The sequence below is a fragment of the Achroia grisella genome, unplaced genomic scaffold (genome assembly GCF_030625045.1).
Source record: "Achroia grisella isolate CSIRO2021 unplaced genomic scaffold, CSIRO_AGI_Agris_v1 utg900, whole genome shotgun sequence".
In the NCBI taxonomy this organism is placed as follows: domain Eukaryota; kingdom Metazoa; phylum Arthropoda; class Insecta; order Lepidoptera; family Pyralidae; genus Achroia; species Achroia grisella.
Window position 1 is genome coordinate 1,286,814 of NW_026713059.1, and position 25,258 is coordinate 1,312,071.

General features: G+C 32.9%; 1 protein-coding gene across 1 annotated transcript in view; it reads left to right on the forward strand.

Annotated features, from left to right (window-relative positions):
• The window catches only part of LOC131853163 (SH3 and multiple ankyrin repeat domains protein 3), a 219,184-nt gene that overhangs the window by 43,063 nt on the left and 150,863 nt on the right, over positions 1-25,258 (forward strand). The gene's annotated exons all lie outside the window — the stretch shown is intronic.

Sequence of the window (25,258 nt, forward strand, 5' to 3'; positions counted from 1 at the left end):
TTTTCTATTCTATATTAAGCATAACTATGTTAAATATTTACTATAATTTTACGCTCCAATACACTGTAATAGTACTGTATAAGCAGCTTGTTTCCAAGCTGCTTATTAGTAGAATTAGATAAAATACAAGGGAGAATAGTACATGTATTGATTTTATGCAAAGTTCCCCTCTAATAAATTTATAATACGTTTCCTACTAAATTTCGTTTGTTGCTTAACTAGACAGTAATTGATTGACAGACTGACGCGATTGTATTATTCATATCAATACACGAATAACGTGTAACGAGGCAAATATAGTTAATATGTTTCAATTTATCTAAATTGTTACAACTAGAATTGTACCTTGTCTGCTATTACGTTAGGTATGATTTTGATTTGAAGGTACATTTTTCCCATTTCTTATAATTTTTTTTATAAAATTTGTGTTCTTAATTCAAATTGGCAAACACATTTACGTTTATGAACAGTAAGAGGACTGACGTACATTTTCCCCATTTCTAAATCTAGATATATATGTATAGCTCAAAGGTGACTGACATAGTGATCTATCAACGCACAGCCCAAACCACTGGACGGATCGGGCTGAAATTTGGCATGCAGGTAGATGTTATGACATAGGCATCCGCTAAGGCATACGCTATTTTTTTTATACGACTTAGGTGGCAATCAAGCATATGGCCCATCCGATGGTAAACGGTTACCGTAACCTATGGACGCCTGAAACACCAGGGGTGTCACATACGTGTTGCCGACCCTTAAGAAACCTTAATATACCCTTCTTGAAAATCCCCATGCTGTACTCCCTCGAGAAAACCTGGGACAGGACGATCATTCCACAATCTAAGTGTACGCAGGAGGAAGCTCCTCTGAAACCGCACTGTCCGAGATCACTTATATTCCAGCGTGTGGGGATGAATTCGATGGCGAGCGATGCGATGGTAAAAGGTAGCCGTAGGCATCATGTCAAACAATTCATGCTATTACGACGTAACTTACCATCAGATCATCGACAGTCAGGTTGGTTGCCAGAGTCAACGTGTATTGCTTGGCACATAAAAATATCTAATATCTATTAGCATAATTTTCATATTGTTACAACTTCTGAATAAATAAGGATCATTTTCAAGCAAGATATTTTGAGGCAAAGCGATATTCAACAGTTTCATAAACTTTTCCTTTACTGCCACGATATAACGGCCTTCCGAACAATTTCACAGATTTATTAGATTTTTTTATAGGCGCGCATTTTTTTTTTCTTATCCATTTTTACAAGCTACGATATAATCTGCTTTTATAAGCCACATTTACATTTAGGTGACTTCATTACAACGACCGGATTTAATTTTATGGATCATTTCTTAGTCTTACTCAAGTACTATGTCGAAGAGGCAAAAAAATTACTAAGCATTAATTTCTATTTTGATATCTGAATTTACTCTAACCTTCTTATAATTAGTTTATACTATATCCAACAGTGTTGTCCACTGGAATTTCATAAAATCCTATGTTAATCTAAAATACCTATATATGTTAAATTATATTACACTACCGCCTAGGGTAGGCCTGGATATTTGTATATCGTAAAGTGAAATAGATATCCGTAAAAGAACACCTAATTCTATAAAATGTATTGGGTATTTCAATAAATTTACACAAAATCTCAACAAATTGTACACCTAAACCTTTGCCATAAGTCACTCCATTGATGCATAGAAACCATATGAAAATAAGTTCAGTCGTTTTTGAGATTATCGAGAATGGATGCGGTTGGGATCCTAGTTTTATAATAAAAATATTAATGTATATATAATATTTTTGATACAGATAAAATCTTATTTTAATAGTACCTACTCATTTATTTATATCATCTTTGTTATTTGGCCGTTTGTATTCATACAAAATTCAGTAATCATAACATTATAAATATAATTCTGAATAACATTTATTTAAAAGAGTTTTTCAAGTTTCTCGCATGTTCTTCTTGTGTCTGAGTTTGCGTTCCAAATAAGTAGTAGAATAAAAAATATAACTGTTCAAAAGTGCTTATATTAAGTTTATTTGAAGTAAGATTATTTCTATTTCAGTAACATCGGTTAATACAGGAAATGCAAGATAGTTTTACGTGGAAAGGTAACAAGCAGGTAGTCGTCTAATTCAATGTCTAAAGTATAATATTATTTAGGATCGTAGTCTTTGGCAAGCTTTAACACAGCTGTACAGATGTTTATCTTCTGTAGCACGCCTTTCGGCTCCTTACAAGGTATGGTATGCCTTTTTCAATACCAATAGTTATTTCAAATGTTTCCTAACTTATTAAACAGCAGAAATTTTAGATCTTAAGTTAGTAAAGTTTATATGAATTAAATTACAATGATACTTAGATTTTGTACTGACTTATTAGAAAACCCCTCTTATTTAATAAATTGACATCACATATTTCTAATAAGGCGATTTTCTTTGTATTCTGTTTTCAGCTGGTTTATAGTCTGTGCTATACAATGAGTATGTCTACCTGGTTTTTTTATACCTGGTTATTTTCTTGACCTACATTAAAACTAGATGTTCATCGCAACTTTACATTCGGGTGGAAATTTCTGGAATACCATTCTTACCACATTATAAAAAGAACTTAGATTCAAAATTTCAAGTTTCCTCACTACAGTCTAACCATTATGCTGTATACGTAAAAATCAGACTAAGTAAAACATAATAACATTTTACCACTCATGGATGATAGTGAGCTGGAGCACTCTCCCCAATATTATCTTTTTTTATTAAGTCTTAGAAAATAATAGTGAGCATGGGCAACTAGTTACTCCGAGGGGGAACGGAATTGTTTGTAATGTGGACTGTTGACCCCATTGCTAGGAATGCACCATGTCAGGTTGACCTCCACGCGGTTCCCCCTGGAAATCATCATTATAAATTCATGGTGAATTTGTCACGATGGGCTAACTGACCTGACTTCATGCTCATCTTATCATCCTCCACTGGTGCCTCGCCAGCGTAAACCGTTAGCGCGGGCGGGTGCATCATTCCATTATCATCCATAAAATAAAACTAGTTACTCCGTTTATACGCGCGCGGTCTATAAAATATATCAGATTTGTCTCCATCTACGATAACAAGTCGGCAGCATAAAATATTTTAATTTAACGCAATGATGGCACGCGACGGGTTACTACAAGGATTTTTTTATTTTTTACATTTACCAAGAACCCGTTTAGTTTATGAGACACTTTGTTCTACAAAATGGTCGCCATCAGCCGTATCTGATGTTTGTCTTTAATCTTGACATCTTAATGGTTTCATATCTCTGAGATTACATGTCAATTTAATAATTTACAATGATTTTTTAAATGTACTTCAGAAAAATAATAGCATATTTATTGATCGACCGTTGAAAATGACAAGGATATCGAGATCAAGGCTTTTTGAGAGCGCTTACTACCGACGCGACGTGTCGCAGCGTCTGAATTTATCTGTCAATATTCAATATTTATAAATGGCTGACCCGACAGACGTTGACAAACGTATCAAGAGAACGCCTCAAGTTTAGTACTTAGTTGTTAAGTCTCATAACAATTTTCAATGAAAAATGAAGTTATTCTCATGTTACAGCATAACCATGAGAAATAAGGATTAATTGCTACGTACATAGATTTCTTTAAATATTATATACATATATAAATGAGATATTTTCCATTATAATATTATTTAAGTAACGTCCGTTGTTGTGTTCAAAGATCCAGGTCTCTTTTTAATTTCAGGTTTCTCTAATGCTATTGGCTGCAGCTGGCCTTTACAGCTTCACCGGACGATAGGGACGAAAGCATGGTACTCCAAACCAGCGGAAGGACTTATGGAGCGGCTGAAGGCCAACTCCCGCCTGACAGATACTACTTTAGTCTGAGGGCACCGCTAGGGGTTCGAACTCGGCTCAAGCCGTCGTATCTTAGATCCCTGTTTCAAATGAACGTGGGATCGATCGGAAGGGGTCCAGGTCACGTTCTTTATAGATGGTGACAAAGCGAATTAGAATTATTAATTATTATTTATTATAATTTATATTTAATTATTATTATATTATAAAACATGTAATGACATTATCTTAAAACTAGTACTAGATAAATTTATGAAATAACTTATAAGTTATGGTAATAAATTAGAAAGTCATGAAAAATAATTGAATACATCAATTTCACTAAAAAAAAGGAATCGCTTTGATTTCAGCTTATTGCTGAGAAAGTATTAATGGATGCAAAGTAAACGTCAACATAAACCAATTTACATCAGCTCCGGTAAACATAAATGTATACGTAGGTGGAAATATATTCTGAAGGTAAATATACCCGAAGGTCGCACACAGCTGAAGAGCCCCAATAATATGGTAATGCAAGAACAATATTGTGCTCTCTGTTGTATTAGATACATATATGGATTTAATGTCACTCACTTTCCCTATATTTTTATGGATTTTCGACTATCAAATTTTAACTGTTTGTCTTCCTCATTATCGGTTCTCACCATACACCACTGTTCTCACTTACCTTTGACAGTGTAATAACACTATGACGACTGCAGTGTGCGCTAGAGAGGACATAATACTTCCTTCTCTTTTCCACAAATACTGTATTTGACATTTTTTTCCCCCTTTTATTTGTTTCACAGTTTTTTTTTAAACTTATATATTTAGATTTATTTTAGTTCTAGGCTCCTGCTGCGATTTGATACAGGGGAAGTTTTTAATAGAAGTTTTCACTGTAGGGTATATATATATTATATTATACATATTTTCATAATTACACATATGTTATACATAAAATATATATTAAAGTATATAATAGATTTTATATTTAAATATAAAATTTAATCATAAAAAGTTTTCGCATGTATGTAGTGTATATTTATGTATTGTTAATCTGTTTTAACTTATAAATAATACTTTTAGCCAGGGCATCATAAGAAGCAAGAGTTTCCGGCTTCTTAATGATGCTCGTCAAATTATAAGGGGATTCAATCCCATACAGGCGACACGTTTGCTCGTGCTCGTGATCCGAGTTAGCAATCAATACAGTTTTTACTGTGCGTATGATATATAAAGTACCTACTTCCTTATGTAACACGGGTACCTGGTTAGCGGGTTAGTTTTACAGTCTTATATTTCGATGGTAACTAGTTTAATTTTCATATTTATTATTAATTAACAAATATTCCTCTACTACAATTATTTTACTCTGTTGATTCTTATGTAAAATAATCATTATTTTTCAATTATGTTTTAATATAGCGTATAATGTCAAGTAATCTGTATTTTTGACACAATTATGGACTAATAAGAATAATTTAATAATAATAAAAATAATATTCACTCTTTTTTTCTATTTATTGATAGCATCAAGATATTTCTTATTACTATTTCTTCTTTCCCCGTTCAATTGACGCTAGCCTGTAGCGTAAGACTATATCTAAAATGCTTTTAACAGTTAATAAAGGTAGGATACTCTGTAGCTTTTAGGAAGCTGCGAGTCGTGACCGGCTGCCGCTATCAAGCGACCATTTGCCAATAATTGAACTATCATTTCGATTACCATCGCATACAAGTGTACTTAAAACTGTCATGACACGATATTGCAGGAACAATATATTCACATTAAATCACATGTAGATAAGACGTGAGAATAATGTTAACAACATATATTATAATAAAATGTATTCTATTTATGTATTCTTTACCGACTTCAAAGAAGAATAGGGAATTTCAATTGGAAAATAACAATTTTCTTATGGTTTTTTATGGTTTACATCTTATTGATGATTATTATTAAATTTCTATGGATCTTTAAGGATATATTTAATGTATTATGTACTTCCTAACGGACTTTCGAAATGAGAGTATTTGGAATTGACAAAATGTATTTTAATGAGACAAAATGTATGTAATAAAAAAGGTATTTTTGTTATGAATTGTTAATGATGACTAGCAATCGTTAAGAGATAAAACAGCTACAACTAAAGAAACTTATATTTTTATAAATTGTGCATTTTATTAGTTGTATACCAGCATTTATATTATAGAAAATCATCAAATCAGTTTAGTTGAGAGACGAACTTCTTAGCATTCCACAGATTCATCGTGTGGGTGCCGGGTCAATCGCGTGACAGAGAGTGAAACTTCCATCAAACTTTTCGGGACTTGTGACCCGAGTGTAGGTTTAAGGGACCCTTTTGCCGACATACGTCAATACGCACCTTCGCCGCTCGTGTTTCTCTCCCTGTCCAGCCGAATCTAGTAAGAACCTGCTAGTGGTACTTTAGATACACGTTCCAGTATATAACTTACAGCAGTTCTAGACAGGATAAGGTCTTTTAGGAGACTGTAGAGCGATTTCGCTGGTATATCTCTCGCTGTGACTTCAATCGCATATAAATTAATCACATACCCATTTTCCGTTAATTCGTTTTCCTTGGTACAGTCAAGTCTATGTATGTTGTATATTAAAAACAAAATGTATTTGTATATTTAAACAAAATATACTTAAGTATTTATATCAGTTGTCTACTATCCATACCACACACTCTGCTTAACTTGAGACTAGATAGCGCTGTGTGAATTGTCCAAATTATAATTGTTAGTTTTGTATCAGCACTTAGTAAAATAATCATCCCATCAGTTGAGTAGAAAAACAGATCTCTTTTGAAGTCGTTTAAAAATTCTACCAGATACTAATATTACAAATTCGTTCTTTTACATTACATACTAGTGTAATGTAGAAGTCTAGTTATGCCTTAAGCGATACCCCAACATTATTGCTAATTTGCAGGCTCATCTATCTATGTAACCAATTACGAACAAATGTGAGGTTCCGTATATACTAAGGCGCCGACCGCAGCATGCGGAAGGTGATACACAGATTGCCAGCTCAATTTGTTCGCGCGTTATGTTCGCGGTTAACGCCCGATTTACTCATCTCACGACTCATGGCTCAGGTAAACATGCTAAAAGTTTATAAAATACATAGCAGTATTTAGTGGTTCCTGAAATATTAATCAGAATATAAAAATAAATTTTATTTATTGCCAAAAAAAAATACAATCATACATTAGCACGCGTACGTGTTGATTTATCGAAAACAAAACAGAAATTAACTTCTTAAACTATACACAATGTATGGTAAACATTTAAGACTATTTTCACTCTATTCTCACTAATTTTGAATTTAGAAATGATGATGGTTTGTATTTTTGTAAACATGTACAAGCACATTTGAAAAGAATAAGAGCTGAGTTTTTTATCAGTTTGAATTTTTTTATCCTTAGGTCGAATGCTCTCCGAACAGACGGTAGTTTTTTTTTCATAAGAGTCTGTAATAAACATATAAAGATATGTTTATTACAGACTCTTATGAAAAACAACTACCTGAATAAAGATATTTTGATTTAATTTGAATTAATACCTCAGAGTACATATTCTGGGCAAAAGGGACAGACTGCACTGCGTTGATTTTCAGTCATTTCAGCTCATCCAACAAATTACTTATAAATGCGAGTTGATTATTAAACAGTCTATTAAAAAAATGTGTGTCCATTTATATTTCAGACTGACACTCCCCAATAAGAAACCAAAAATTAATTCAAAAGACAGAGGTAGGTTCGTTCTCTACCACGTTGGATTCAGATAATATGCCGAGCGAAAAGTGGATATATTCGGTATTGCATTTACTGTAACGGAAGTCGATAGTTGACAATGAGATGTATTGACCCGATCTGGGATAACGCGATGTCGAGATATATGTATATCTAACGCTAACACTGAATTACGATAAATCAAAACAGGCAATAAAACGAAATTTCACTCAATTAAGTTAAACGAAACGCAAATAGCGCACAATGAGTTAATACGGTCATAAACAAACAGCGTACCGTTATTTTCAACAGTTATTGGCCAAGTGCAACAGTGTACCCAGTGCCCTGTTATTAAATACCATCAAATGTAGGTGTGCATGTTACACAACCAGTTATCACGCCGTTACTGTGACGAAATAATCGTTTTAACGTAACTATAATTGCTAACCAGTATCTATGATGTGATACAATATTTTTTGTCCGTCGAACGCATTTCCATGAAGTATCTTGGTAGTTTCGTTGTAACACCTGTTGCCACTAGTACTTACGTGTAAAGTATTTTTTTCTATATAATTTTTTCTATTCCTCTATTTTCATTGTATAAGGTTACAAAATTATAACACCTACTCTAATACTAGCAAACTAATGGTAATAGTAATTATACAAATACAAGTGTTACATTTACCACAGATAATATAATATTACATACATTTACTAAATATTGATGACTACCTATACTATGAACGAAAATATTAAAAAAAAACATATTTCCCTTGAACACGGGATCACGCGTGAATGGCTGGACTGATTTATCTAATTCTTTCTGCGTTTGGTTTGTTATTGTCAGGAGAAGATTCTTATGAAAGAAAAAATAAGAAAACATAGCCATCTATTATATCATATATATAACATCTATGTACATAGGCATCTATTATAAAATTGTAATGCCTCCTGAAAATTTTAATAAAATAAATAACACATCTAATCTAATGATATGAACTTACATGAACAGCACTACGGGTATCACGTTATCATGTGGCACCCGTGATATTCCAGAGGACTAATACGTCATGCCTCTTATCTTGTAAATTCACTGCGTAATCTGACCAACTGCAACCAAAACACAGTTTTTTTTATTGGGTTTTTGGGCTATTGTCAGGTTCTTGGACCTGTAGCACTGCGAGCTGCATAGATCTATTGTGCTCTCCCTTTTTCAGTTCGCTACCTAGACCCGTCAGGGACAAGTGACAAACACAGCTTACAAAGCAAGCTGCTTGGCAGGTAAAAGACGAGTGGGCGACTTTTAAAAATCTCGGTAGAAGGTTCTAGATAAATAAAAGAAACGAAATTTAATATAAGACCAGGAAATTCGATTAACAACACGTCTACTTAATCTAGATAGACATAACCTCAAAATAATGATAGGGACAATAACGGACCATTGTTCCTTAAACAAACACTTATACAAAATTGATGCTACAGACAGTCCCCTTTGTCGGGGCTGTTTTGAAGCTGAAGAAACGGCGGCTCACGTAATCCTGGAGTGCACGGCAGTGGCCCAACAACGAAAACAAATCCTCGGAACGGTGAGGTCGCTCCGTGAAGCCTATGAAGACACCGGGAGTCTTCTGCGCTTTTGGGAGGAGCTTGGCTGGCTACTTTAGTAGTCTGGCTCTGCACGCACAACGGCCCGAATGAGAGGCTAATTGCGGAGACTGGAGTCCAACATACATTTTTTTTTTACAAGACCAGGAAATTGGCATAAGTGCGTAAGCTTCTAAAATGCTCATTACGTTTAAATTGAATCTAAATTATGTTTATGTATTATTACAATATTATGAATATGTTGCAACAGATACTTAACCTGTCGTCTCGTACGACTCTGAGTACATACGCAGCAATTAACGAGCCTAATAAATTACGTTATAATCGTACGATTAGCGGAATTTAGCGACCGTAAACGATGAAATTTATCGCCATAAAATTGTGCATCGCTTAAGAGTTTTATTGAATTATAAATATGAAAGAAAATATTTAAGAAAATGTCTATGAAATACACAGATTTATTATTTTGTAGTTTTATTGTATTTTGAAGAAGAGAAAATAAAGAGTGAAGCAGCAGATACCTCCATCTGATATACCAGCTCAGTGAGAGGTGTCGAAAGTTTTATGAGGAAAAATATAGAGATAATTGAAAATGAGACTATTACGACAGACTTACTAGTTGTGTTCGCGAGTTCGTGCGCATAGACAATAAACGACAAATGACGAATTTTCAAACTCTCATACCCTATTTTATTTTACTGGTAACATTATATCAAACTTTGAAAGTCATGTTTATTTAAATTTAATCAACAACCTATACAATTACTCTACTTCCATACAACCTTTCATCTTCCCTTTCAACCTCTTAGAACCCTCTTTTCGCTTTAAAAAGCCCATAGGCTACACAGATAGTCTAGACCCTCAGAAAGGACATATTTCTCAGGGTCTAGACTATCTGTGTACCAAATTTCATTTAAATCGGTTCAGTAGTTTTGGTGTGAACACTTTCAGATCACTTTCAGAGAGAGTTACTTTCGCATTTATAATATTAGTACGGATTATAAATATCGTAAGGTTATATGCGGTTTATATATTGTCACCCAACTATTGTACAAAAGATTCACCTGAATAAAATACAAAAAAGCTTTCGCAATACAATTTAAAACACATTCGCGTGGTAACGTATATAATACATCGATTACCATTCATTTATGCTGACAATAAGAACATTCGTCATGTGAGCGCGTATAAATCTACAACTGTCGCGTACATGAGCGGCCGGCGCGGCGGCGGCGCGGCGGCGACGTCGCGTTTGTTGTTGCGATTTGTCTCGGGTGCGACAGCCGCCGCCGGCGGTGCTAGGACGAGGGACACGACACGCAGCGACCGTAGGGTTACCTTAGAAGTTCTATTTCAGAACACCTCTGTAAATAAATATCTAAGACAATTGTTTTAATTATTTATTTCATTAACAATGTGCATTATGTGGAAATTAATACAATTTGTAGAATAAAACATATATAAATATCATGATTTCAGCGCTTGTTCTCAAAAGTCACGTTATATAGGATGCTGTAGTATCTCCTTAGCTTCTACTGTCCGTCTGGTAAAAATTATTAACTGTAAATACAGTTCATACAGTAAAGTATGTACTGTATATACAGTTACTAATTCTATAAGCATTTTCTTAATGAATTATTAATTTCTTTTCGTTTTATTATTTCGGTGATTCTATTATATATTAAAATTGGTCGGTAATAGGGCTCACTACACATTTATATTTTGGGCTTTTGTTAAACCAAATAACAAGGGTTTGAAATTGTAATTAAACCATGATTATGAGAACGCTTTTACGAAATCAATTTTGATTCAATATTAAATATTTGTAACCTGAACATTTACCTGACAACCAAGTAGTAGTATCGAGTATTATTATAAAGCGATCTAATTACAATGATATGTTTTTTATTAAATTAAATATACCTACTTTGAAGCTGAATCCAGCTGAATTTAAGAACATTGTTAGATTTTATTTCAATCTTAGCAATTTTTAAAAATAAAACTATAATGAATATTACATCACTCTTTAAAGACGGTTCGACGTTGAAGACAAGCTTGAACATTAAATTTCAATAAAATAACTATGACTAGTAAAGTATTTTTTTATATTTCAAGCTGGGAGAATTGTAAAAATTTTAATATTTTTATTAATGCAAAATAAGAGTTCATTTATAAATTTCTAATTTCACAACCCTATTCAGTAAACGATAGCAAAAAGGTATATACATATAAACTGTCAGAAGTGAATTTATTCGTCATAATACTCCAATACCAGCTTCGCTATAAAAAGACGAGTACCTTAGTCAATAGCTTAGCTTAGCTTATTGTAGCAATACGCCTGTACCTCATATGATTTTGCGACAAAAACTAGAATTCTTCAGGACAATGATGAATCGGTACAACCATGTTTATATTTATTTATTCCACTATCTCAATTCATCATCACATAATAAGTTTCTATAATTTTCTTCTCTTAATGCCCTAATCATTTAGAAAATGTTATAACAACTTGGTATGAAGTAATTCTATCAATCAATGTTTTAATAAAAACTTATCTTAATAACTAATACAGAAGTCGATTCTGCTTTTTCATTAATATGATGTTAAAATACAAACAAGCATTATTAATCATAAACTTTCGCAAATATAGACATACTGATGTCTGGGTATATAGCCATAACTGAAATAAAATTAGCTATGTCCTTTAGATAGATAGATAAAACTTTAATTTTGCCTTAACGGTACTATAAGGTACAGTAACATAAAGACTCTTCCAAATCAAATGCTACGCATACGATATATATTATTATTATCATCTATGCATATAAACTGAAATATATTAAGATGCCTCCTACATTGTAAATAAAAGGACTATCAATGACGGCAGTCTCTTAATCAGGTGAGGCTCGAAGAGAGAGGATTCGGTAAAAATCACAAATATCACACGGGTGTAGATATTAAATAATAACTTGCTAGAGAGGCTATTTTAAATAAGAACTTTTGTATTTCGAGTTTTTCAAAATAATGTCGTTCTAGTGCCACCTTAATAGTAGGGTAACCACGAGTGGCATACGCACTTGAACTGTCTCGTCATGTCGCCCGCCGAGTGTGGCGAATCAAAACGTGAGATCTTTAATGGCGGGTGGCACTTGCATTCGGCGGGCAATAGGGTGACAACTTTTTATGAAATATTGGAGATTTTTTAAATAGCTGTGCAGTCACCTTAAACATACACACATGCAATATCGACTGTTATTCAGGATACGGTAGTCAGACTTTACTGTCAACGTCATTGTGAACCAACTGACACTATGGCCACATTTCGCTGAGTGGCAGAAGGCAAGCTTACCAGCTTTGAGGAGGATTCATATTTATGAAGAAGATATATTACGTTACGTTACTTTCATTACGTATTTTTATTAAATTCAACAAATATTATGGTATTTAACAATTGATAGACTGCAATAGTAGTGTTAAGGCAAGTAGAAAGTACGACTCAGGTACATGTTTGATAATATACTAGATAACTTTACGTACTTTTTAAACGAAGTTACTCATATATTTAATAGTAATTATCGTTTAGGTATAATAATTTAATAAAAACAATAAGATATGTCACCGTTTCAAAAATTCAAAATAATAATAATAATAATAGTAATAATATATTTATATGCACCAATAGTATTAGTCTACACTCAAACACATTATCGGAAGGCTAATAGTTACAAAAGGGGGAAGGGAAATATTATTAATAGGTCGACCTCTACGAGATCCATAGTGAAAGACATTGCAGTAAATAAATTTGCCAAAATAGGCTAATTGGCCTGACTTCAATTTCCACTGGTGCCTCGTCAGCGTAAGAATATCATGAACGAAGATAGGTAGTTTTTCTATTCTATTGTCATCATCTATATATAAAGAAGTACTATATAGTATGTTTTACTTACTGATGTCTTTTGAGATTTTTCATCCTCATCCATTATTTTGTATAAATAGGTAGCTTTACTATTATATTATCATTACCTGTATAAAAATAATTATACTATAGTATTTTTATACGTATTAAAGTCGTTTGAAAACTTAGAGTACTTAAAAGTAAAAAATAATCCAATCTAATATCTATATTTAATTAAACTTGCTTATTATAATGTTTTTATTTTTATGTTATTAAGTGTACATTAAAAAATGTGAGTATATGATTAAATGTTTACGAAATAAAATGAAATATGCGCTTAATAAAATAATTAATAGGAAATATAAAACAATTTGCAATAAGTATGTCTATTATTAAAGCCAACTGCACTCATTGAAGATTTAATCTAAAAATAAATCTCCTCAAGGCTGTACTTCAAACAGTACTTAATCATCTAAAGATACAGTCACCCTCGTCGCCGACTCCCAGTAGGGGAGACAGACAAGTACGTCACAGAGGGGAGAAGTGGGGGTTCTTTGTCTTAGCGGCGGCGCGGCGTCATTACTTTGTCAAAAGGTCCTTCGCGGGCGCGAATCTAGCTTCACACGTTATCCGGGATATATGAAGATATGTGTACAGTCTATTTTGTTGCGCATCCAGATTTTACGAACATTTATGTAATAGGAACTGTTTATTTATTATTTGCTATTTTCCGTAACGGAGCTGCAGTAAATTATGGGACATGTTGCATACTTTATGGTGATAGAAATAAATCTAACAATAGGAATATTCCGAAAATGTATAAATGTAGTTTTAAATGAGTATGGTTGTATTTGTTTCGTATAAAGAAATGCTTCTTCTAATTACTATCCCAAATATGAAATTTAAAAATATTATAATAATTCTGACATACAGTGCTTTGGGAACTGAAAAAATTGTACTATCAAATTTTTATTGTATGACTTTGTGCAAAGTCATATAGCGTGGTAACTCTTGTGTCTGTGACTTTGGTTTGGAGGGTTTGATCTGATTTGAGATGTATCAGTTAAATAATTAGATACTAGAACATGTCCCGGCATTGCACGGATATTTACTTGACAGCTATTATATATTTCGCCGAATTTACGTAACTTACTTAGGTGTAAGCTATATTACTGTAGTTTCATCAAAATCTATTCAGTTCAGTATGTGAAAAAGTAACAAATATCTATTCATCCAAACACAAACTTTCGCGTTTATAATATTACTAAGATTTTTATTCTTTATCAACTCCGCCTGTCGTTTGTACCACAAACGTCGAGTTGATTGCGGTGCAACTTTTTGCCACACTGTGGTAATTCAGTTACGGCCCTGAGTTCATTGATTGACGCGTCTTCGGATAGCGGACACTAAGCACTGTTATGTTGACACTATCACGGCGTCTAATGCGTTATTTGTATGGCCAGAGTGTCAATTGCCTATCCCGTATTGATGACAGTCGACTTTCCCACCAGAGGCACATAATTTGCTTTTGAACACTTTTGTTTTAGCGCCAAATCTAGTCATAACTATATTATAATATAATATACATTATAATATCACGATTATAATGCTAGATGGGATAGACAGAAGCATTGTGAACTCAATACTTAACGTTTTGTTGAATGTAATTAAAGCCAGGATAAACCTCAAACTGACTTACAAATTACATTGGCATTTTGCCTATACGAGTCACGAGTACATTTGACTTAACAAAACTTTTAATGACAAATGTGCATTACAATAATAGTTCATGCACGGGATTTTCACTTAATGTTAGACATAGACACCTACTGAACTGGACGTTAGAGATTTTTTTTTCACAAGCGGCTAAAATATCCTACATGATTAAGTGATTTTTGATTTAATTTGTATTTGGTTTTGTTAATTCAAGTGTTTTTATTGACTCAAAAATTCAGACATCGGCTTATTTTTGAATATATATATATATTAAATAACACCTAAATAACAACAAAAACAAATAAATATGAGCGAGCAAGAAAACTGTCTGCAAACTGCAACAAAAAATGGTCACAGTTTAATTGAGCAAGAAACGATTAATTCCAGTACCCCCGATGATAAATTACATTGTTTGATTAATTGACATTAACTGGTATATAAGCGATGTTAATTGTCCTACAAATCTCCTAATACCAATTCCTTTCATTGTACTAATTCGCTGTTATGGTTGTCAAAGGTTTCTTACTGCGACATCGATACAAGTCGGTTACGTCATGTACAACATGCAATAAACTATTACCATTTATAGCATGGGTGTACCGATCCATCGTGTATCTTCTACTGTGCTATTTATTATACTGTGGTCCAACCATAGAGTAATGATAGTGGCGCGTTAATCTACGATTATGTGAAATGTATACCAATATAACATGATGTTGGTTATGTTTGGAAATTACTGGAGTAATAAAAAAATAATAAATTCGACGGTCTCGGTTGTCTAGCGGCAAAGCACACCGCCTTACCTCCAATAATCGCGGATTCAATTCCTCTTACAGTAAAAAAAGTGTATAACAGTGTATTCATGAGGATGATTGTTTGTATCACTCTCAGTGTTTTCTTTGTATATATTATGTATGTATTTACAATTTACAAAAAAAACATATCAGTTGTCTATTACCCATAACACTAGCTCTGCTTAGCTTAGGAGTAGATGGCGCTATAAGAGTTGTTATAATATTATTATTATTATTACTAGTGGTCACCCAATGGTCGAAACACTACCATAATTAATTTAAATTATAAGTTTGAGCATTATTAAGGTTCTATTGTCATAGACTTCTTATGATAACTTAACTTAAGATAACTTCTATGCGTGTGTGTGAAATACATGGAAGTATGTTTAATGTTTGCTTATTAATATAATGCATTTTTATACATAATTAAAAAAAAATCTAGCCTTCTCTATACTAACTATAAGTGTGCGAAATCTCATATTACTCTATCCGCGCAATTTTCGTAAAATGTTTATTTACGTTGTGTACTTATATATGTAATGTCGTAATAGTATACCGATATAGTATCTTCCGAGATAGCTAGTGCGTACAAGACTTGAAATAACCAACTCGGACCTAACAAGAACGGACACAGTACTATCAGCTGAAGCAAACGGGGTCACGATACGGTTTGTTAGTTTTTATTAGTCTATTTGTACGGAAAAAATAGTACTTATCTGCCTCTATGCAAACCAGAAAACAACGCAAATGACTCTATTTTTGTTTCTCGTGTTGATGTTAATTGGGTGAGCGTTGTTTTGGTTAGATGTAGCAATCATTATTGTATACTATCCTACTTAAGTTATGTTATCTATACATATAAATGAAATTGGAGTGTCTGTTTGTAATATTGAAATAACCATTTTTTACTACTTCTATATGAATATAAATACGGTACATACATCAAAATAACATTTTTTACAATTTTGATCTGTCTGTCTGTTTGTTCCGGCTAATCTTTTAAATGGCTAAACTTTTTTTGGCAGATAGTTGATGTAATAAGGAGTAACTTAAGCTACTTTTATTTTAGAAAAATAAAGTTAAATTCCACGCAGACGAAGTCGTAAGTTAAGTAAGTTGTAATCATATACAACTCTATGATTCTGAAACAAATACGATGATAGAACGAAGACAATAATAACTAGTAACCATAAAAATAAATAAGGACAAACGAATATACATATAGAAAAAAATATTAATAATCTTATTCTTATATTGGTCCAAATTTATACTGATTCCTACTGCTATTCTATATCTACCAATTCCTCAAAAACATTTTAAAGGCGGTACCTTTACCTAGCCGAGGATCTTTTACAAAATCTACCTAGGTTTTAAGTGACCCTGATATTTACTGCTATTTTAGATCTACCGATTCCTCAAAAACATTTTAAAGATACCGTAGCAGAGGATCTTTTACAAAATCTACCTAGGTGATAAATGACTCTGACATTTACTGCTATTTTAGATCTACCGATTCCTCAAAAACATTTTAAAGGTACCGCAGATGATCTTTTACAAAATCAACCTAGGTGATATATATATTGATTCCTACTGTACAATAGCATTTTAAAACAATTACTCAAATTTAATCTTTAAATCTAGCGTCTACTTACGTCTCGTAATATTTAACGTAGAACGGAACGTAACACGCCGACGGGCTCACAAGACCGGCAATCTGCTTAGTAATTTGCGGCAAATAAATTAGCTTTGCGGTTCTGTTTTGTTTGCTGCGTGGAACGTAACGTTTTCATAGACCTCTTGACGGATTTGTATCGATATCATTATTCATTCGTGACTGAGGAACGCTCCGAACTGTGACAAGGCCCCGTCAAGCTTCTGTAATAATTTTATTCTGTCTAATAAAAAATTATGTGAATGTCCTTTCTCGAGTGTTTGAATAATACTCGAGAAGTAACTGTCTAAAATGGATGCAATGTACTACTTAAGCCATATATTAATACGTGAAGCACAAACGTTGTACCTACCTCTTTTTAAGAAAATTGCGCAGACGGAGAAGTATTCAATTTTCCACAATTATAGTTTACATAGAGGAGGGGTGCAGGAAGCTTTTTTTAATATGCTTAAAAATACATTAAATAATTAAAAAACCATTGCACATATTACCATGCATTTGACACACACACGCATACAATTATAGTCTTTGACAATAGAACCTTAATAATGTTCCAACTTATAATTTAAATTAATTATGGTCGAATTTCGACCATTGGGTGATATTTAAATTATTTCGTCAAAACCGTTTCCTGATGCTTAAATTATGATGTTGCAACAAAATATTCTGTGTTGCCGAATTGCTGTAATTATCTGCATTATATGTTTAATACAATTACTATTATTATTAAATTACTTATTACTTGGACAGTAAGCTTACTGGTAGTTTGGATATTGTGTTATGCATACTAGATAACTGATACAAATACATAGATTGTTTTGCGTAAATACATACCATTTTTTTTAGTAAACACCCAGACCAATTCAAACAATCATCCTTATGGATACAAATAATATATTTATAACGAGCGAGGAATCGAACCCGCGATCATCCGAATTACACCGATATTCTAAACCACTAAACCACTGAAATGTACTTTAAACTATATCTTCATCCTATTTTATTCTAACACTTAGGTAGTTGTTGGATTGCCATTTAAAAAACAAGTTTTATATCTAATATAAATAACATTTATGATGTAATTTCTTTAACACAGCAATATAAGGAAACGTGTTTGATAGCCCTCTATAGTATTGTAGCACTCTATGCGGTCTTTGGGTAGCAACTAAATCATCCTGCGTTTACTACTGGCACATCCACTAAATCATTCCAAGCAGTTCTCGCTGTGAGTGGTGTACACTGCATAATTTGCACTGGATCAACCGTGTATGTTCATACATTTGCATTTACGCGTACCATTAATTTGAGAATACACAAATGTATATAAAATCAAATCAAAATATCTTTATTCATGCAAGTTTGTTACAGACTCTTATGATATGTCAAATCTACCGTCATTTCGGAATACTTTCGAGATGAGAAGAACTGACAAGAAACTCAACTCGTAATCTTTTCAAATAAGGTTGTACATACTTATAATAATAAACGTATATTTTTATTCATTTTTAAATTCAAATTTGGAAGAATAAAGTGACTACCAGCATATGCTATAGCAATTTTATCAAGAGCAAAAACTAATCAGTGTTTGTAACCCGAGCAGTCCATTCCCCACAAGAAGCATATGTTATAGAAATGTTATAAAGATATAACACACATGTATTATATCTATGCAGGATCGATGAAAGTATGACGTATTGAAAGATGCATATAATGGAGTATGGTGTGAATGAGACAGAAGGAATAGTGTGAAAGAGAAAGAATGCTGCGATATGGGAGTGAGGTGAGGTGCAGAGAGAGAGCAGGGAGACAGTCGAAGTTGAGAGAGAGTTAAAAGGAGTAATTAAGAAAAAATAAAGAAAAAGGTGTTTAAAACTATATTAAATATATATCATATAAATAATAGGTCATCTCTTTATTCTTTCGTATACAGTATGTTCAAGTTTTATTTGCTTTTATTTCAAATCAAAGCAAATGAAAGTTGGTACAACAATCTTACAAATCTTTGACTTTCTCGGCTTGTGCTATAGCACGCATGTATTACACATAGAACTTCCTTTTCAATCACTTCTATTGCTGAAAAGTGCATCAAATTCCGTTGCGTAATTTAAAAGATACAAGCGAATACACAGCGGTGGCGTCTATGTTTTATACTATAGTATGTAATGTAATATGTGTTTGTTTCAACGGTCGTGATGAGACAAACAAAACTCATATTCGCGTCTATGGTAATATTTTTTATCTGTTACCATAAACAAGGGGTCATGTAGGACTTTATTGGCGCGCGGCCAAATATAGTCTTATGGTTTGTTGTATTGATTTATTTGCATTTATATGAGAGTCTTGTTTGTTGTTATTATTCATTGGGCTAAATGTCGGTGTTTATTACATATGGCCAATAAATTTGTGCATTTGTTTTTTATTCAATAACTAACCTACGGTATCGATATACACCCGTACAATATAGGTATACTTATACATATAAGTAATAATGGTAATATCTCAGAACAATTCACACAGTGCCATCTAGTCCCAAGCTAAGCAGAACTTGTATTATGGGTACAAGACAACTGATATAAATACATAAATTCCTATTTTTTAATAGATACATAATATAGATAGAAAACACCCAGATCAATGTAAACAATGATAATCATAAAAATGTTTGGAAACGAACCCGCGACCATCGAAAGTTAGGCGGTGTGGTAAACCGCTAGACTACCGAGGCCGTCAGAATTTAACACGTTGGTTAATTTTAGTATTAATAGTAGTTAATAATATTTAACAATCTGACATGATACTTTGCTAGTAGTGGGGTTATTAGTCCACATGATTAACAAACCCTTGCTGCTAATTCAAAATTTGTAAGTAGCTACACTACAATATTTAGAATAACTTCTGTGTGATCTTTAAGAGAAAGCGTTGCAAATAGCACTTAGTTAGGTCTGTCTAGACCTAAGGGCATAAAAGGTAACATTAGACAAATCGTCTGTAACCCGTTATCCAGTACATATTAAGGCAGTGTTTTTCAAAGTGTACAACGTGACTTCCTGAGGCGTAGGCAAACCACAGTCATTTCTTTAATGCTAGGCAATACAAATATATTTCAAACTTTGTTATATGATGCAATGAATACACATCATTCTCTAACAAATTATGTACAACTAGTGGCTAGCCCTGACTTTGTTCTGATGCTCATAAGTTTGCGAGTTTTACGTATATTAACAGACTGACATAAACAATCATACTCATGAATCCAAATGTTTGTATCATGCAAGGAATCGAACCCGCGAACGTTTGAGGTGTGCTACACCGCTAGACCACCGGGACCGTTGAAATATAAACTATGAATACGAATATTGGTATTCTTCGTATACTATTAATAGCATAATTGAATATCCGTTCGGAGCAGTGTTGTCAAATCCAATTTTCCTAGTGTAATTGACAACGTGGAGAACGGATGGGGTATAGAGGTACTGTAAAATGGCTTTTTAAAATTTTACCTTATCTAACGTAGCATATTTTTAGCTTCCGTAAAGTTGATATATTACATTATGTAATATAGAGTATACAGTTATACTGTATGTTATATATACCTGGAGAAGATGCGCCACAGATCGAACCAAGTAGAAAATTACGTCTCGCAGTGGGCTAATAGATGCTGAAAGAGAAGAAAACAAAGAGTATGTTTTTAATTTTTCAAATATTTTCCGAAAATAAATTTCCAGCCTTTTTACATTCTTTTACACTTATACGACAATATAATGTATAAAAGTGTAAAAAAATGTAAAAAGACATAGAAGAGTATTTTATTTTTATGAAATATAAATGAACACACAGGTCTTTTTGGTATCAGAATATATAACTATATATAAATGTTTTTTTTTGTTGGGTATCTAAATATATATAACTCAAATGTGACTGACTCACATAGTGATCTATCAACGCACAGCCTAAACCACTGGACGGATCGGGCAAAAATTTGGCATGCAGGTAGATGTTATGACGTAAGCATCCGCTAAGAGAGGATTTTGATTAATTCTACCCCCGAGGGGATAAAATTGGGGATGAAAGTTTGCATGAAACTATGACAATTTTAAACCGATCGGGTTGAGACTTTGCATACATAAACCTACTATGATGTAGGTATCCCCTAAGAAAGGATTTTGATAAATTCCAACCCTAAGGGGATAAAGTAACGCGAGCGAAGCCGCGGGCTAAAGCTAGTTGAAACATATTGTTTAAGTTTGTACAAAATAAGTAACGTTTAAATGTAAGATTTAAATTATAATCAGTAATGTATGTAATGGTAGCAGGGGTATATAATAATTACTTTCGGTTCTGACTAGTCTGACGTGTGCTGCGAACTATGAACACCCATATTACGCGGCCTATGTCATTCCTGAAATGTCGGAATGTATTCCTGGTATCTACGGTGCGAAGTCCGTTACTTGTTTATATTTTTTTACTGATATTGTGAAACCTATTATTGTCTATACTATTGGTTTCGAAATAATAAATAAAATAAAAAATAAAAATATAGAATCCCTTCACATATTCACATGATGTTTGATTTATGTTTTATATATATATATATAAACAATGATTGCGTCTTTTCGTCTTTCAATCATTATTCTGATGGCATCGGTGGTCTAGCTGTTTAGCACACTGATTTACTTCCGATAGTCGCGGGTTCGATTCCTCGCACGGCTCAAGCATTTGTATTCATGAGTATGATTGTTGTACCGGCCTGGCTGTTTTCTATGTATATTATGTATGTATAAAAAAATCGAAGTATTGGTATCAGTTGTCTAATACCCACAATACAAGCTCTGCTTAGCGATTGCAGATAGCACTGTGTAAATTGTTCAGGGTTAGCTTATTTATTGTCATGTCAGCTTGTTACCTAAAAATATTTTTTTAAATCGAGAGATCTTATTCGGAATGGTGTTACAATCTGTTACAATACCATATTAAACAGTTTAAACTAATATAATACTCACCTAGGACCGCCGTGTAACATGCTGGGTCGCTGGAAGTAAATGGGATGTAAATAATAATAGGCTATTTGCATATAAGCGGAGGTCAACTCACGCCGCGAACTTGCCCTTGTAGACCCACGACAATGGCTTAACCAACGTTAAAATTATATTATAAGTAGTTTGATTAATTCAAGAATAATACATAAGCGTAATTCTATGTATCTAATAAATCTCAATAGATACATAGAATTACGCTTATGCTATATTTACATAAATGTATATAATTTTATATTTCATATTAAATATTTCCACTCATGGCTTATGAGTGGAAATATTTAATATATAATTATATACACGTTTATGTATTATTCTATATGAGTTCTTGAATTAATCAAACCACTTATAATACCTACTCTATTTTTTGTAGATACTCATGAGATTATCGATAAGACCGCCTTTTGTAATTAGTTTTATTTTTTATGTTTTAATTTCGTTAATGTTCTTCATATGTGGGTACAATAAAGTATTATAAATAAATATATTCATACTAGCTGACATTAGTAAATTAGTATAACTAAAAATAGGGGTTGATGGTATAAGAGTAGAAATTTAGCATTATATTTATATTTCAATGTTGAATTATAAAAGAATATTATTTTATTATTTTCTAAATGTTAGTAATGGGGCTAAACTCCGTGCTCATGATAACATCCTTCACTGGTGTCCTGCATATACTGTATCATTAAAAATATAGTCCTATTTTGGACATTTGACAACCCTAAAAATCATTTTAGCATCTTCAAACAGCAGATGAGATTGCGAATTTACAGACAATAGCTTCTACATACTAATACGAGGACAAAAGCCGTTCAAAAGTTAAAATCTACATGTACCATTGTTGTGATGAAAGCGACGTCCGGTACCGCATTTACGGCTTTGGAAGCCTCGCCAAATGACTCGTGATTAATTAATGACCAGCTCATTACCGGCACGGGGCTTTCATCCGAACAGAGTATCGCCTTTTAACGCCATAAACTCCATTGCGTTGATCACGTCAAGTCATCGTCGTTATAGCTGCTGGCACGTGATCATTAGGGTTGTACAAAACAATTCATTTTTATACATAAATATATTACTGTAAACTAATACAGCGTCATTTAATCTTAAAGTAAACAGACTAACAGACACTACATTTATTAGACAATTAATAGACACTGAAATACATTTTTCTGTAAATACATAGATAATAGAAATAAATCGAATAAAAAACATCCTGACCAAAACAAACTAATTTATGTAAATAACCAAAAATTTGCAAGTTAGTAGATAATTGTGCATTTCAAGACGAATTCAGCAAGACTTAACCATTATGGTTTTGAAAAGAAAAGGGATTGCTAGTAATGTGAACTAATTACGCCATCGGTGATAAATTCTTGGGGAATTTCTCACGATGAGCTAACTGCCCTGACCACATGTTCATCTTATCATCCTTCACCGATGCCCGACAGCGTAAACCGTTATCCACAGGCGGATGCACCTTTCATTAAAAAAAAGCACTACGGTTTCCAGTAGGAAATGAAGGTTAAGTTAAATTATTTTATTAACTAACATTATTGTACTATACTATATACTATTGACAGCCCTATAATGTCGATAACTATTATTAAACCAAATTTAGTTGTTATTGAACGAAATTAATGTAATGAAAAAATAACGATCTAATTAGTCTAATGCCAAAGTTGTATTTATGTCTACTAGGATTTAATAAATACGCCTATTTTAATTGAGAAAGAGAGAGAAAGTAATAATAATAATCTCAGGACAATTCACACAGCGTCATCTAGACTCAAGTGAAGCTAGCTGAAGCTTGTGTTATATAACTGATACAAATTATGTATTTGATACATAATTGATATTGTTTCGTAAACAGCAGAAGCGTAGGCAGACCAACTGCCAGATGGTCTGATGATCAGGAAGACGGCAGGACCGACCTGAACAAGACACGCCACAGACAGACTAAAGTGGAAAATTATGCAAGAGGCATACGTCCAGCAGTGGACAAATATATGCTGAAAGAAGAAGAAGAAGAAGTTTCATAAACACATACAAATTATACACAGAAAACCAAACCGGAAAACCAGACCGATATAAACAATCATACTCATGAATATAAATGTTTGTGACGTGCGAGGAATCGAACCCGCAATCTCGGGAAGTAAAGCGGTGTACTATACTGCTAGACCACCAAGGCCGTAAAATTACGTACTTTTGACTATTATCAGACTACTACATATATCATAGGTTATGTCTGTCTGCCATATCTAAGTCTGGTAAATAAATTAATAGTAACTAGGTATAAATATTTACACTATAATCAACGTAATTAATACTATCAACTTAATTTTATGTCAAGAATTTTATCACACTATTATATTTTATATACCTACTAAGTTGTAAGCAGATAGTACATTGCGCGTAACCGTTTTATCTTAAGTCTATCAAACAGTTTAATAGAACAATTATTCTACTTCTTTATTGCTAGTTACTTATCTAAAGTATTTATAACCCTTATTATTCAAATGTATAGTACACTATAATGACTCTTACCTAATCTTTTGATCTATGAAAATTGATAGCATATATAAACAAAAAAATAATAAATAACTGTGTAAAAGTAACAAACATGTAAGTACCAAAGTGTGTGTGTGTGTAACATAAAAATTAAAATGTATTATTTAAGTCTTTTACATATTTAGGGCTTCTTTATATATATATCTTTATCCCAATATATCATCATCTGCTTCTTCCTTATCCCATTTATTTGGGGTCGGCGTAATATGTTTTTCTCGTCCATTCATCGCTGTTCACTGTCATCCTATTATTTACTCCCTTTCTCACCATATCATCTTTTACACAGTCCATCCATCTCTTTTTCGGTCTTCCTCTACCCTTATAACCATCCACATTC